The sequence below is a fragment of the Ranitomeya variabilis genome, chromosome 2, assembly GCF_051348905.1.
Source record: "Ranitomeya variabilis isolate aRanVar5 chromosome 2, aRanVar5.hap1, whole genome shotgun sequence".
NCBI classification, from domain to species: domain Eukaryota; kingdom Metazoa; phylum Chordata; class Amphibia; order Anura; family Dendrobatidae; genus Ranitomeya; species Ranitomeya variabilis.
In genome coordinates this window covers 641,432,146-641,448,999 of record NC_135233.1, presented here as the reverse complement: position 1 = coordinate 641,448,999, position 16,854 = coordinate 641,432,146, and the positions used below count along the sequence as shown (strand labels likewise).

The window sequence follows — 16,854 nt, the reverse complement described above, 5'->3', positions numbered from 1 at the left end:
GGTATCAGGTTGAGTAATAGGGACACATACGGCAGCAGCGGCTCAGTATTGGGGTATCGGGTGCAGTAATAGGGACACATATGGCAGCAGTGGCTCAGTATTGGGGTATCAGGTGCAGTAATAGGGACATACGGCAGCAGCGGCTCAGTATTGGGGTATCGGGCAGTAATAGGGACATACGGCAGCAGCGGCTCAGTATTGGGGTATCAGGTGCAGTAATAGGGACACATACGGAAGCAGCGGCTCAGTATTGGGGTATCGGGCAGTAATAGGGACATACGGCAGCAGCGGCTCAGTATTGGGATATCAGCAGGATGAGGAGTTTGTGCAGGTTGGGAATAGATGGTGATGGGGCTGGAATATGAGAAGTGAAATGTGTCTTTGTTGTATTCTCTGCAGCCGAGTTGTAGCTGGAAGAAGTTGTCATGTCTGTCTGAGCCAGATGGAAAAGACGGGAAAAATGAACGATTCCATCAGAAAGGACGTCAGCGGTAAGATATTATCTGTAACTGTGCAGTGATCTGTTATATGTTCTGTAGGGCTGGTACCTACCACTGACCATATGGCAGTAATATCCATATTGGTCGTTATATAGAGATTATCTTCAGCAATAGCGCAGTCTTCTACTGAGGTTCTCCTCCACTATTAGGGTGAGTCACCGAGTTGTAATGAAGGTTACCTGGTTAGGGGCCCACTCAGAAGCTTCATCCCCCCCCCCCCGAACCAAAACCCTAGCTACGCCTCTGGGTCATCTATATGAAATAGAAAAAAGCAGGGCGACTCCAAAATGTAACACATATGCACAATTGTGATATACAGCTCTGGCAAAAATTAAGAGACCACTGCAAAAAGGTTCTGTCTTGTCTGTTTTTTTGTTCATAGGTATATTTTTGAGTAAAATGTAAATTGTTCATTTATTCTATAAACTTATAACAACATGTCTCTGAATTTCCAAGCAATACATTTTGTATTTTTTTTCTGAAAAGTAGAAATGATCAACATTATAAAAAAAAACAAAAAACAGTGCTTTCAGACCACAAATAATGCAAAGAAAACAAGTTCATAATCATTTAGAAACAACAATACTAATGTTTTAACTCAGGAAGAGTTCAGAAATCAATATTTTGTGGAATGACCATGATTTTAAATCACAGCTTTCCTGCGTCCTATCATGTTTTCCACCTGTCTTTTCTTTCACACTGCTCCTGGCGCAAAAAGTTAAGCAGTTCTTCTTTGTTTCATGGCTTGTGACTATCTATCCATCATCCTCTTGATTACATTCCAGAGGTTTTCAATGGGGTTCAGGTCTGGAGATTGGGCTGCCCATGACAGGGTTTTGATGTGGTGGTTTCTTAATTTTTGCCAGAGCTGTACATTTAAATCCATTAGCATCAAACGGGAAGAACATGATACTACAACAAACCTGCCAAGAGAGGGACGCCTTCCAAAACTCTCAGCCCAGCAAGAAGGTCATTAATCAGAGACACAGCACAGGTACTAAATGTAACCCTGCAGGATCTGCAGAGCTCCCAAGCAGAGACTGAAGTATCTGTCCATATGACCAAAATAAGCCGTATACTCCATAGAGTTGACCTTTATGGAAGAGTGGGCAGAAAAAAAGCCTTTACTTGCACACCAAAATTGTAAGGCTCCAAAATATATGTGGGAGACTTCACAAATGTATGGAGGAAGGTGCTGTGGTCAGGTGAGATGAAAGTTGATCTTATTGGGCACCAAGGTAAATGCCATGTCTGGCGCCAAACCAACACACCTCACCCCCCCATGAATGAACACCATTCTCACAATGAAACGTGGTGGTAGCAGAATCCTGTTGTGGGGATGCTTTTTTGCACCAGGGACAGGGAAAATGGTGCAAGTTGAGGGGATGATGTATAGTGCGAAATACAGGGATATTCTTGAGCAAAACTTTCTCAGTGGTTTGAGACTGGGACAGAGGTTTACCTTCCAACAAGACAGTAACTCAAAGCATACTGCTAAAGCAACACTCGAGTGGTTTAACGGGAAGTGTGCAAATGTTTTGGAGTCGCCTAGTCAAAGCCCAGACCTTAATACAATTGAGAATCTGTGGTCAGCTTTGAAGATTGCTGTTCAGCAGAGGAAACCATTTAACTTGAAGGCTCTGGAGCTGTTTTTCCTTGAGGAACGGGCAAACATCCCAGTGACAAGATGTGGAAAGCTCCTAGAGACGTATCCAAAGCAGCTAGTAGCTGTAATTGATTCAAAAGGAGGCTCTACAAAGTACTGACTTTAGTGGGGGTGAATAGTTATGTACACTGAATTTTCAGTTATTTTCGCTTTGTTGTTTGCATCACAATGAAAATAAGGCCAAAGGTTTATAGTTGTTGACGTGTTCTTTACATGAACTAATGCAAACTCTCAAAAAAAGAACCTGTAAAGTTCCAGATTGTGGAGATAGCAGAACAGGAAAATGCCAAGGTGGGGAGAGGTATTGGGGGTGAATACTTTCACAAACCACTGTATATTTAACCTGTTTCTTTCCAGAGAGACTACCTCAGACTAAGGGTACCGTCACACATTGAAATTTTCATCGCTGCGACGGCACGATTCGTGACGTCGCAGCGTCGTATAATCATCGCTCCAGCGTCGTAGACTGCGGTCACACGTTGCAATCACGGCGCTGGAGCGATGCCGAAGTCCCCGGGTAACCAGGGTAAACATCGGGTAACTAAGCGCAGGGCCGCGCTTAGTAACCCGATGTTTACCCTGGTTACCAGCGTAAACGTAAAAAAACAAACAGTACATACTCACCCGTCGGTGTCCTTCAGGTCCCTTGCCGTCTGCTTCCTGCTCTGAGTGCAGCCGTACAGTGAGAGCAGATCACAGCACCGCTGCGCTCTGCTCTCACTTTCCGTCCGGCACTCAGAGCAGGAAGCAGACGGCAAGGGACCTGAAGGACACCGACGGGTGAGTATGTACGGTTTGTTTTTTTACGTTTACGCTTGTAACCAGGGTAAACATCGGGTTACTAAGCGCGGCCCTGCGCTTAGTTACCCGATGTTTACCCTGGTTACAAGCGAAGACATCGCTGGATCGCTGTCACACACAACGATCCAGCGATGTCAGCGGGTGATCAAGCGACGAAAGAAAGTTCCAAACGATCTGCTACGACGTACGATTCTCAGCAGGGTGTCTGATCGCAGTAGCGTGTCAGACACAGCGATATCGTAACGATATCGCTAGAACGTCACGAATCGTAACGTCGTAGCGATGGAAATTTCAATGTGTGACGGTACCCTAAGACCGAGATTGTGATTGAAATGTGTCACTTTCTCTCATCTTGCCTTTATTCTTCCAAGCCTAGTGCCATGCTATTTTAGCTTGTTTAAATAAAGCATTTGAATTGTATCTGGGAGTTGGAGCCAAACTTTTTTTCTATAAGCTGCTAGCAGCCCCACGACAGGCACCAGCTCTCCAAGTAGTAATACTGCCACTTGCAGATTCTATTTGGTCTTCTTTGCTTCTGGCAAGCATATTAGAGAAGAGGAAGCAGAGGGCGCTATGGATATGGAACATCACTCATCTCAGTCATAGCAGGATGATGTTACCTCTCAAAGTGACACCATCAGTTCTGCACAGTCACTGCTGTCAAAGTTAATAAATTCTGTCAACAAGGTGCTAAAATCTTTCACAACAACTCATGATGTTGATTTATTGCATAAGATGAACATTCAGCCTTGGATGACATGGGGCCAGAAGAGATGGAGAACATTAGTGAAATTGTGTGGGTGGCTCTGTTAATTGTGTAGCTCCGGACACTTCTAGCACTAAGGAATCTGTCAGTCAAGAATGATGAGGATTAGGGTTGAGCGACTTTTACTTTTTCAGGATCAAGTCGGGTTTCGCGAAACCCAACTTTGTCAAAAGTCGGGTCGGGTGAAATCGGCCGATTATTTCGAAAAGTCGGGGATCCGACCGAAACACGAAACCCAATGCAAGTCAATGGAGAATCAAAGTCGGCAGTGAGTGGAGGACAGGAAAACACCAATAGAGCCCATTTTAATGCCAAAAACATCAATTCTTGTTACTTAAGCTTGTCAATCTTAATTTACCTTATAATAATAGTTAGCCATTGAAAATTTGGGGGTCATTTGGCAACAGTTGTGGGGGGAGTAGGGCTGGCTCAAGTTTTTCGTGGGCCCAGGAAACGCGGACTACGTCACGGCGGTGGAGCAGGGAGAGGTAAGTATTTCAACTTTGCAAGTGCTGTGATCCTGAGCAAGCAGGGGGGGCACACTCGTTCGCATTGCCACTGGCACAGGGCCCCTCAGTATGGCGTATTGATTGACAGCGGGGGCGCCTCCCACCGGCAGAGACACTTTTGCGTACTATGAGGGGCCCTGCGCCAGTGACATCGCCAATGAGTATGACCCCCCCACCTGTTGAAGGAACCTGCACTTTCATCTGCACCTTCCTCTTTGTCCCCATGTAAGGTGGTATAGTATGCGGGAAGGGGAACCTGAGTTTCAGCAGGGTCAGATTCAGGCTGTGTAGAGTGCAAGGGGAATGTAGTGGTCTAGGTCAATGTACCAGCAGACTCATCTAGCAGTGGCTGGGCAATGGGCAGGAATGAGGAGGAAACACAGATATAGGCCCAAAATAAAAAAAACTAGGCTAAAAGCTGTTAAAAATTGGTAACAGGAGTAAACAGGCGGCATTGGTTTGTTCAGTGGAGGAGAACAACAATCAGCGGCAGACACCGTTAGTAGGCCCAACCAAACAAGTAGGCCAAATGCAGTTTCATATTCTAAATATAGGCCGAAAGCCTGAAGATTGAAGCTCAGCTTTGTGTAGTAGAGGAAAACAAGAGGCAGCAGCAGACAACGTTACTAGGCCCAAACCAAGAACTAGGCCAAATGTAGTTTCATATTGTTGTTACAGGCTGAAAGCCTGAAGCTTCATGCTCAGCTTTGTTTAATAGAGGAAAACAAGAGGCGGCAGCAGACAATGTTACTAGGCCCAACCCAACAAGTAGGCCAAATGCAGTTTAATATAATGGAGGCCAGGGCCCCTGTATAGTTTAACTATCATCTATCATTTCAAATAATTCGTATTGGCAGTGCCATTTAAGGTTTTAACCGCACAGACTACACAGTGGTGGAGCTGGGAGAGGTAGTATTGCAAGTGGTAGAGCACTATTCAAGCTGGGGGGGGGAACACTCTCTCGTGGGCGGCGGTACTGGCACAGGGCCCCTCATATTACAACGGTGTAATATGAGTTGTGGTTCAGTGTCTCCCCCCAAAAAATGAGGAAAGTCTGGTGGAAGAGGCCGTGGGCGGGGGTTGCCAGCTGGTACTGATGGTGCTGGTGGTGCTGCATCTCGTGGTAGTGGCAAAAGCACAGTAGCACCTAAGGCTGGAGGTGTTCAGCCTGCGTCATCGTCTGGCTACACAAGGCTTCGAAGGCTCCCTTACCTGGGAGTAGGAAAACAGCTTTTAAAGCCGGAGAAGCAGGAAAAAGTGTTGTCTTTCCTTGCTGACTCACCTTCTAGCTTTTTCGCCTTCCCTTCCCAAAGTTCTAAATGTAAGAGCAGCCAGTCGTCAGTGGATGCTCCCGGTCAGGAAAAAGACATTTCCTTGTGTCCTTCTCCCAAACCAAAAGTGAAGGATGCATCAGGCGACACTACAGGTTACTCCATGGAGCTCTTTACACATACCGTGCCTGGGTTAGAAAGGGAAATTGTACTTTGCCAATTACAAGAAGAATCGGACATGGAGTGCACTGATGCACAGCCACAGCAAGATTGTGATGCTGTTCCATTGACTCTGATCACTACATTGCCCTCGCAGTTTACTGAGCCAGAATGTGACCCTGATGAGACTATGGTGCCCTGTCCCGAACGCTATAGCACCTTAGACGGTGACACTGAGGAAGGTGCACATGACATTGAGGAGGAGGTGATAGATGACCCAGTTGTTGACCCAGATTGGCAGCCATTGGGGGAAGAGGGTGCCGCTGCCACTAGCTCAGAAGCGGAGGAGGATGATCCGCAGCAGCCATCTACATTGCAACAGCTGTCATCTGGCAGGCCCGTATCAGGCCAAAAATGTTTGCGAAAAACAAAAACAGTTTTAGGAGAGCGCGGCCATTCGGTGAAAGTAGCACAGCGCACAATGCCTGAAAAGGTTTTCGATAGTAGGAAGAGAGTAGTGTAGCAATTTTTTAACCAAGATCAGAATGATCAGTCAAAAGTTATCTGTAAGAAATGCTCAAAGACCTTTAGCAGAGAGAAGAATCTTCAAAATTTAAATACAACGTGCATGCTTAGACATTTAACCAGCATGCACTTGCAAGCCTGGACTAACTACCAAACGTCCCGTACCATTGGTGCACCTGCTCGGAATGAAGGTAGTCAGCAATGCTACATTGCTTCCCTCACTGTAAGCCCACCGGTTAGGACACCACCAGCAGCAAATGTGGAGGTATCGTCGTAAGGCCAAAGCAGTCAGGGAATCACAAGGTTATTGGTAGGAAAGACTGTATGTAGGCCAACAACAAGAATACCATAACAAACTCTCTCTCAATCCGCCATGTCCACCACCACCACCGCTAGTTCCACCATATGCAGCTCTCCAGTCCAGCTCACCCTACAAGAGACTCTCGTTAGGAAAAGAAAGTACTCATCCTCTCATCCGCGTACACAGGATTTGAACGCCCACATTGCTATACTAATCTCAGATGATGCCCTACCGTTTGGTTGAAAGCGAAGCTTTCAAAGACCTGATGGCCCACGCAGTATCACGCTATGACCTACCCAGTCGCCACTTCTTTGCGAGAAAAGCCATCCCAGCCCTCCACCAGCATGTCAAAGACCGCATTGTCCATGCCTTGAGGCAAACAATCAGTGGAAAGGTGCACCTCACAACAGATGCATGGACCAGTAGGCATGGCCGGGGACGTTACGTGTCCATCACGGCGCACTGGGTTAATGTGTAGGATGCAGGGTCCACAGGGGGCAGCCATAGTGGGACAGTTCAGCCTATCCCACAGTCTAAGGAAACAGTTGGCATAAGGCGTTCGCCACTCCTGCTCCTCCTCCTCCAGAAGCGAAAGCTCGTGCACAGAGCGCAGTCGCCCTATCACTCCATCCGCAGCTGCCAGTGTTGCACACAGGGTGTCCCATTATCGAACAGCTAGTGGTAAGCGTCAGCAGGCTGTGTTTCAAATGAAGTGTTTGGGCGACAACAGACACACCGCAGAAGTACTGGTGGAGTACTTGCAGCAACAAACTCAGTCATGGCTGGGCAGTGTACATCTTATGGCAGGCAAGGTATTCAGTGATAACGGAAGGAATTTTAGGGCTGCCATAGCCCTTTCAGAACTGAAACACATACCTTGCCTGGCTCACACCTTTAACCTGGTGGTGCAGGGCTTCCTCAAAAATTATCCAAAGTTACCAGCCCTGCTCCTGAAGGTGCGAAGACTTTGCTCGCACATCTGCCGGATGCCCATACACTCCAGCCGTATGCTGAACCATCAGCGATTGCTGAATCTTCCCCAGCACCGCCTAATAATCGACGTTGCAACAAGGTGGAACTCCACACTGCACATGATTCAGAGGCTGTGCGAACAGAGGCGTGCTGTAATTAATTTGTGGGAGGATACACGGGCAGGCACTTGGATGGCAGACATGGAGTTGTCTGGTGTGCAGTGGTCGACGCCATCATAAGCATTAACATCCCACTTATGCGTCTGCTGATGCAAAGTTTGACGCACATTAAGGAGCAAGCGTCTGCAGCCGAGGAGGAGGGAAGCCTTGATGACAGTCAGCCATTGTCTGCTCAGGGAACTGTCCAGGACGAATTGGTGGACGAAGAGGATGAGGAGGATGATGGGGATGAATATGTATGGGGGGAGGATGATTCTCAGGTGGCAATAGAAACTGGTGGCATTGCAAGGTCTGGTACAGGTTTATTGCGGGACACTTGTGATGTTGATTTGCAAGAAAGTGGTCCTCAACCCAGCAGAAACAGTTAATTCACACCTGGAACATTGGCCCACATGGCTGAGTATGCCTTGCGTATCCTAAAAAGGGACCCCCGCATTGTTAAAATGATGACCGATGACGACAACTGGTTGGCCTGCCTCATGGATACAAGATATAAAGGAAAACTGCAAAATATCATGCCACATGAGAACCTAGGTCATTTATTGGCTACCAAACAAGCAACTCTTGTAGACCGTTTGGTTCAGGCATTCCCAGCACACAGCGGCGGTGATGGTTCTCACACGAGCTGCAGGGGGCAACATGGCAGAGGTGCTAGAGGTGCAGAAATCCGAAGTGGCGTTGGACAGAGGGGTTTTATGACAAGGTTGTGGAATGATTTCGCAATGACCGCTGACACGACAGGGACAGCTGCATCGATTCAAAGTGACAGGAGACAGCATTTGTCCAGTATGGTTACAAACTACTTTTCCGCCCTTATCGATTTCCGTTCTCCCTCACAGGTCATTCCCCTTTGATTACTGGGCATCTAAACTAGACACCTGGCCTGAATTGCCAGAATATGGATTACAGGACCTCGATTGCCCTGCTGTCAGTGTGCTTTCAGAAAGAGTGTTCAGTGCTGCTGGTTCAATACTGACCGAAAAAAGGACACGTCTGGCTACCAAAAATGTTGATTAGCTAACCTTCATTTAAATTAACCAATCATGGATTTCACATTCTTTTGCCCCACCTTCCCCTGCTGACACGTAGCTTGCCTGAAAGATGACTTGCTTTTGGGGGGAGACACAGAACCCCAACTCTGGCCCTGTGGTATAACACAACACTATGAACGTGGCAGAAAGTGGCTGCCTGATACAGGGCCGTATTTGGCCTTCATGCTGCCCTAGGCACTTTTCATGGTTGCGCCCCTTACTGACGTCACACACTGAGTCTGTGCACACGACATCTATTTAAGGCAGATGCACTCTGTAAAATGCTTTAAAAAGCGCTAAACAAACACTAAAAGAATGAACGCCTGCACTTGCTGTACACAGGTTCAGTCTTTTGAGCTTTTTTTAACACCTTCAGGTTTTCAAAGTCATCTATAGGAATATGCCCCCCAATCCCTATTCTAAAGTGTCAGCCACCCCCAAATCGCCAGCCTGCATAGCACCAGGCAGCCTCCCCTGTTGCCCAGTATAAAACAGCTCCAGCCTCCCCAGTATATAGCAGCTCCAGCCTCCCCTGTTCCCCAGTATATAGCAGCTCCAGCCTCCCCTGTTCCCCAGTATATAGCTGCTCCAGACTTTCCCGTCACCAGTATATAGCTGCTCCAGACTCTCCCCGGTCACCAGTATATAGCTGCTACAGACTTTCCTGTCACCAGTATATAGCTGCTCCAGACTCTCCCCTGTCACCAGTATATAGCTGCTCCAGACTCCCCCCTGTCACCAGTATATAGCTGCTCCAGACTCCCCCCTGTCACCAGTATATAGCTGCTCCAGACTCCCCCGTCACCAGTATATAGCTGCTCCAGACTCCCCCGTCACCAGTATATAGCTGCTCCAGACTCCCCCGTCACAAGTATATAGCTGCTCCAGACTCCCCCGTCACCAGTATATAGCTGCTCCAGACTCTCCCGTCACCAGTATATAGCTGCTCCAGACTCTCCCCTGTCACCAAACTCCCCCCCCCTCCCCCATCTTCAGCTCTATGAGCAGTGAAGTTTATCAATGCAGTTTGGCACTTTTGAACTGAGGACTCAACTTTGGGCTGTCTTAGTAATGTGATCCTTCCTTATTTAGCATTGGTGATGCAGCAGATACATAGAAGCAATGTAGTAACTTCGGGTACTATACCTTTAAGAAGCTTCAAGTTTGTGCACACAATGCCTGGATAGCTGTAATCCGAGAAGGGGGGGAGCGATGAAGCAGCACGGAGCCAGGAAGGATAAGGTGAAAGCACCACCTGTGCAGAGCCAGGGACGCTCTGGCTGGTAGCGTCCCTGGAAACCAGGGAAATCCAAGATGGACGGCGGCTACTGGAGTGAGTGTGACCTCAGAAGGTCAGGAGGCCTAGAAATACCAAAAATTCAACCATTTCATGGGTTGTCTGACGGAGGGAGGGAAGGGGAGGTTAAAAAAAAAAAAAAAGTTCTTCTCTGTCTTGGTACCGCCCCCTGCAGCCTCCCGCCCCTAGGCACGTGCCCTCCAGTGCCTAGTGGCAAATACGGCCCTGGCCTGATATACGACGCACTAGCAGTACAGCTGAATATACACTGTGTGAGAATTTGAATCTCCATTTTTTGGGGGGAGACACTGAACCCTAACTCTGGCCCTGTGGTATAACACAACACTATGAACGTGGCAGAAAGTGGCTGGAATTATTATAAAGAAAAAAAAAAAGGTACTGCAATAACACGCTCCCTAGTCCCTACAATGATCTCAGGACAAGTATGGCAGCAATAAAAAGGACTTCAGAACAAAAAAGTGTGGACAAATAAACAAGACAGGTAACTTTGCAGAAAGGAGCAACAGGATTTTTGCTTTCAAAAAAGCAGTTGATTTGCTTAGCACCGTGCACACAGCTATGCAGCTGATGCACTAAAATACGACCTCCACTGTCCCTGGACAAAAAGGTGGTGTGGGACAGTGGAAATCGCTACAGCACAAGCGGTTTGGGGGTTAATCTTCCCTCCCTAACTATATCCCTGCTTCTGACTAACTGCAGCAAACTCTCCCTATGCTCAGATCGGCAGAAGTAAGATGGCGGTCAGCGTGCACGCCCCTTTATAGCCCCTGTGACGCCGCAGACAACAAGCCAATCACTGTCATGCCCTTCTCTAAGATGGTGGGGACCGAGACCTATGTCATCACACTGCCCACACTCTGCGTCCTCCTTCATTGGATGAAAAACGGCGGTAACAGCGTCATATGAAATGCGACTTTGGCGCTCTGATCGTCGACCGCGAGGCCGATCCCACACTAGGATCGGTTCGGGTTTCATGAAACCCGACTTTGCCTAAAAGTCGGCGATTTATGAAAATGACCGATCCGTTATGCTCAACCCTAATGAGGATGATTGTGTATGGGACAAGACCTGAGAACCAAGTCAAGGTGTCGAGGAGGTGATATCAGAGAAGGAGGGTGTTGGCATTTGCAAGAAAGAGCAGAGCCAGTGTTCGTGCACAAACAGTAATTTGATTTAGATTTATTTTTGTTCATTCATGTTTGCATTTTGTTAATAGATAAACTATTACCATTTCTATTTTTTAAAGCATTCTTATTTCATAGTATTTTCCCACACCTGCAACGCCAAAAACTAACCAACTATTCATTGTGGGAACATAACCGAAAACGAAATATTTGTTTTGTGTTGACATTAATGAGTAAACAACCGTTAGCTGAAAAGTCATGACTATCTCCTGTTAACCACACTGATGTATCTCTCGCTTCATTGAGTTAATGTTCCAGCTTCTTTTTTTGGTGATAGTCAAGGCAGGGAACATATGATCTTTTTGATATTGGCAGTTAGTCGACTTGCTTATAAAATGTAAATTTAGCACAAACATTTTTTTTTTTGAAATTCGTTTATTAATAACAAAATGAATCATGTTACATACACATTTGTTTCCAAAAGTTTGATCATAATAAACAATACATTTGAATTATGTATTAGCAAGTATACAGTAGAATACTATCTCAGTTATGACAAACGCTCTTTTGAAGCTATAAAGTAAAGGCGCTAAGTTATTTGTAACATATAGAGATATGAATCATAAATTGTACCTATCTCTACTCTAACTACTAATACGCCGCATTACCTCGTGCCTGTCGCCCATGCGATGTCCCCACCCATTACCAAAACCAGTCATGTTATATCTACAGAGTAAGATGGGAAGAGTTCCATCTACCCCAAATTTTTTCAAATTTTCCCGGACACCCCCTATTTTGATATAGTGTGCGCTCATATGGAATGATCGAGTTTACCAGGTCAATCCAATTTCTCCGGGAGGGGCATGAGCTCCCCATCCACTGCAGTGCCAATGCCTTTCGTGCCATAAAAAGGGTTTCCCGCAAAAGGATCTCAGTGTAATGATCCCAAGTCTCCTCCCACACTCCGAATATACAAATTAATGGATCAAGGGGAACAGGGATCGATAACAGCGACGTTAGTAAGGATGTCACCTCCCTCCAATAGTGAGAAGTGACAGGGCATCTCCATATCATGTGGATGAAATCTGCATCCGATGAATGACATCGCAGACACTCTGACGTTTGGAATCGACCCATTTTATAGAGCCGTGTCGGAGTTAAATATGCTTGGTGCATTATATAGCTGGATCATCCTATTATTAACTGATGGAAATACTTTAACTGGAGATTCAAGAACGTCCTCCCATTCCTCTTCCTGTATATTGGAAAGGAGTCCCCCCCATTTTCCCTTAATAGAATCAAGAGTAGATGTAGCTCCTGAAGATAGCAAATAAGTATAGAGGGAGGAGATAAGACCCTGAGGGCCCTGAGATTTGAGGATCCCTATCAAAGGTAAAGAAGAAATAGCACGACCTACGCCTGAATGTCTCATATACGATTGAATAGCTGATCTCAATTGTAAATATCGAAAAAATTGGGACCTCGGTATACTATGTTTAGCTCGTAGTTGCTCAAACGATACAAAGATCCCCCCATTATACAGATCGCCTATTGAGGAGACGCCATGTGTTACCCAGAAGTCAGTGGACGGGTGATTAGACAGTGCTGGAAAATATCTGTTGTTCCACAGGGGCATCTCCGCTATAATGGCTGTGAATCTAATAGTTTTGTTTTTTTTTAAATTTGCCTTCAGACTGATCGCGCCAAACGAAGCAAAGGTAGCAAATGCGGGACAATGGTTTTCTCTGTCTCCAGAAAGTGTAGTGGACAATCAATTTGGGCCGATTGAAATAGGTCCCCTCCCAACTCTGAAAGTCACCTATCAGGCATCCACTTATTGAGAGCTCTAGCCTGACCGGCCAGATAATAGAGATAGAAATCCGGCAACGCCACCCCGCCCCCCTGTTTTTGTCTGCAGCGTGGACAATTTAAGTTTGGGTCTGGAAGTACCCCATATGAAAGTTGTAGTTTGAGAGTTCAAAGTGGTAAAAAAGGATTTAGGGATTGGCACCGCACTGTGCTGAAGGAAGTAACTGAGCTTAGGGAGTAGTATCATTTTAATTAAATTAATACGACCAGCTACAGAAAGTGGGAGTTTAGTCCAAGCTGCAAATTTAGATTTAACCAGCTCTATCAGAGGAAATATGTTAAGTTGTAAGTCGAGCCCACTAAGTTGAGAAATATGTATGCCTAAGTATTTGTAGCTGGCTACAATAGGAAGGGGAGAGAGGGTCCCAAGGCAAGGCACTGGAGTATGGGAGAGGGGCATCAACGCGGACTTGTCCCAATTTATGTATAGGCCTGAATATCTACTAAATTCGTCTATAGTAGCAATTTCCCGCGGCAATGTTTCCTCCGCTTTATCCATAAATATCACAATGTCATCAGCATACAGACCGATGTCTATACCTTTAATATCCGGAGAGGACCTTACACGTATCGCCAATGCCTCTATCGCCAGAGTGAAGAGGGCCGGGGAGAGGGGGCACCCCTGGCGGGTTCCTCGATGTAGTGAGAAGGGTTTAGAGATTGTACCATTTACAATTAGACGGGCTCTAGGTTTGATATACAGTAGACCCACCCATTTTAAGAATTTGTCACCGAAGCCATATTTTTGTAAACAGGCTGAGAGAAAGGGCCACTCGAGAGAATCAAAGGCCTTTGCCGCATCCAGCGATGCCAGTGCCCAGGAATTATCTGATACTAATGAACTGTATTGGACTACCGATTGGACTCGTCTAATATTGATGGAAGTATTCCTACCTGGCATAAAACCTGTTTGGTCTGGATGTATAAGGTCTAGTGTAATTGAGTTTAGTCTGATAGCTAGAATTTTAGTAAAGATTTTATAGTCCACGTTTACCAATGATATAGGGCGGTAAGATCCACATTCCAAAGGGTCCTTCCCTCTTTTTTAAGTACAATAATGTTTGCCTCGTAATAGGTATCGGGCATAGAGCCTTCCTCCCACATCCCCCGGAATACTTTCAACAAGAGTGGTGCCAGTGTGCCCCGATATTTCTTATATAGTTCAATGGGAAACCCGTCTGGACCAGGAGCTTTCCCAGAAGCCATATCTGCCATAGCATATTCAATCTCCTCCAAGGTAAACTCAGCATCCATATAGGCCCGCTGAGCTGGGCTCAGTGTGGGAAACGTTATATCCGATAAGTAGTTTAAGTTTTCCGAAATATCAAAGTCACATTTGGATGAATATAGTGACTTATAATATTAATGAAAACAGTGGAGTATCTCCTCGGTTGAGGACACCAATAGTCCGTCAGGTGTTCGGATCTGTAATATAGTATTGGATATATTATGTTGACGTACCAAGAAGGCCAAAAATTTACTAGCTTGGTTGCCCAATTCGAAATAAGACTGAAGCGCAAAAAATAATTTACGCTTGGACTTAGTGTCTGTATGTTGGACATCTAGCCTCTGAGAAGATAGCCACTCAAGTCTATTGCCATTAGTAGGGTCAGATATATATGCATATTCCGAATCTCTTAATCTCCGCTCCACCTCGTCATCCTCCCTTGAGGTCACCCTCTTTATATAGAAAATTGTGGAAGATAAACATCCCCGCAGATACGCCTTAAGGGCATCCAAGAATATATTAGTGCCCTGGGGCTCCGGGTGGGACGAAAGAAAACATTCCAGCTGATCAACAGTTCTATCACTAGAGTCCATTAATTTAAGCCAAAACGGATTCAGCTTTCAGACTATGCCATTGGTGGATTGTCCAAATTTAAGCTTAAGGATAATTGGGCTGTGGTCAGATATTCCCCTATTACCATGTTCAATGCTGTCCACCCACATTGCCACCTTCTCAGATCCGAATATGTAATCTAAATGGGAGAGGGAGAATCTGGTAGATGAGTGGCAGGTATATCCCTTTAACCCGGGGTGGCGCACTCTCCACAGATCCAACCACCCACTTCCCGCCATAAAAAAAGCCAGTTGGGAAGAAGCCTGAGATGTGTTATGGACCTGGTGGTTAGGAGCACCCGAAATGACCTGATGGTTAAAATGGAAAAACCTGGGACAAGCTCTGAGGAAGTGGTAACTCTACTGACCGCAATCCCTAATCCTATCACACACACTAGAAATAGCCGTGGAGCGTACCTAACTCTCCCTAGACGCCTCTTCATAGCCTAAGAGCTAACTACCCCTAAAGATAGAAATAGCAGCCTACCTTGCCTCAGAGAAATACCCCAAAGTAAGGTAGCCCCCCACAAATATTGACTGTGAGTTAGGAGGAAGTAACAAACACAGGAATGAAACAGATTTTAGCAAAGGAGGCCGAATCTTCTCTAGACAGACAGAGGATAGGAAAGGGAACTATGCGGTCAGTATTAAAAACTACAAAAACCACCCAGAGTGTGCAAAAAGACCTCCACACCGACTCACGGTGTGGAGGTGCAGCTCTGCACCCCCAGAGCTTCCAGCTAGCAAGGAAATATCATAATAGCAGGCTGGACTGAAACATAGCATGTACTGAGAAATATATTCAAAAACCAATAAACAGCAAATGGACTAGCGAGGACTTAGCTTCTGCTGGAGTAGACAGGTCATCTGAGAAATCCAAGAGAGATCTGAACCAGTACTGAGACATTGACAGCTGGCATGAACTAACGACCTGGGCAGAGTTAAATAGGGAAGCCATCAGCAGCAATAAACGAGGGCAGGTGAGGAAGCCAACCTCAAAGATCAGCAGTTCCACGTAAAGCCACCAGAGGGTGTCCAAGGACAGAACTCACCAAAGTACCATTCACGACCACAGGAGGGAGCCCGAGAACGGAATTCACAACAGTACCCCCCCCTTGAGGAGGGGTCACCGAACCCTCACCAGAGCCCCCAGGCCGATCAGGACGAGCCAAATGAAAGGCACGAACCAAATCGGCAGCATGGACATCGGAGGCAACAACCCAGGAATTATCCTCCTGACCATAGCCCTTCCATTTAACCAGGTACTGAGCTTCCGTCTCGAAATACGAGAATCTAAAATCTTCACCACATACTCCAACTCCCCCTCAACCAACACCGGAGCAGGAGGATCAACGGAAGGAACCATAGGCGCCACATATCTCCGCAACAACGACCTATGGAACACATTATGGATGGCAAAAGAAGCTGGAAGGGCCAAACGAAACGACACAGGATTGATAATTTCAGAAATCTTATAAGGACCAATGAAACGAGGCTTGAATTTAGGAGAAGAAACCTTCATAGGAACAAAACGAGAAGACAACCAAACCAAATCCCCAACACGAAGTCGGGGACCAACACAGCGACGGCGGTTAGCAAAACGTTGCGCCTTCTCCTGAGACAACGTCAAATTGTCCACCACGTGAGTCCAAATTTGCTGCAACCTGTCCACTACAGAATCCACATCAGGACAGTCAGAAGGCTCAACCTGCCCTGAAGAAAAACGAGGATGAAAACCAGAATTACAAAAAAAAGGCGAAACCAAAGTAGCAGAACTAGCCCGATTATTAAGGGCGAACTCGGCCAATGACAAGAAGGTCACCCAATCATCCTGATCAGCAGAGACAAAGCATCTCAGATAGGTCTCCAAGGTCTGATTAGTTCGTTCGGTTTGGCCATTTGTCTGAGGATGGAACGCTGACGAAAAAGACAAATCAATGCCCATCTTAGCACAAAAGGACCGCCAAAACCTAGAAACAAACTAGGAACCTCTGTCCGACACAATGTTCTCCGGAATGCCATGC

The 16,854-nt window shown here is 46.3% G+C and overlaps 1 long non-coding RNA gene across 1 annotated transcript in view; it reads left to right on the top strand.

Moving 5' to 3' along the window:
- Nucleotides 1-462: 462 nt before the first annotated feature.
- LOC143807508 (uncharacterized) overlaps nt 463-16,854 on the top strand; it is a 165,761-nt gene continuing 149,369 nt past the window's right edge. The window contains exon 1 of the long non-coding RNA XR_013221751.1: nt 463-491. This is a non-coding gene — a long non-coding RNA (uncharacterized LOC143807508). The remainder of the gene's footprint in view (nt 492-16,854) is intronic.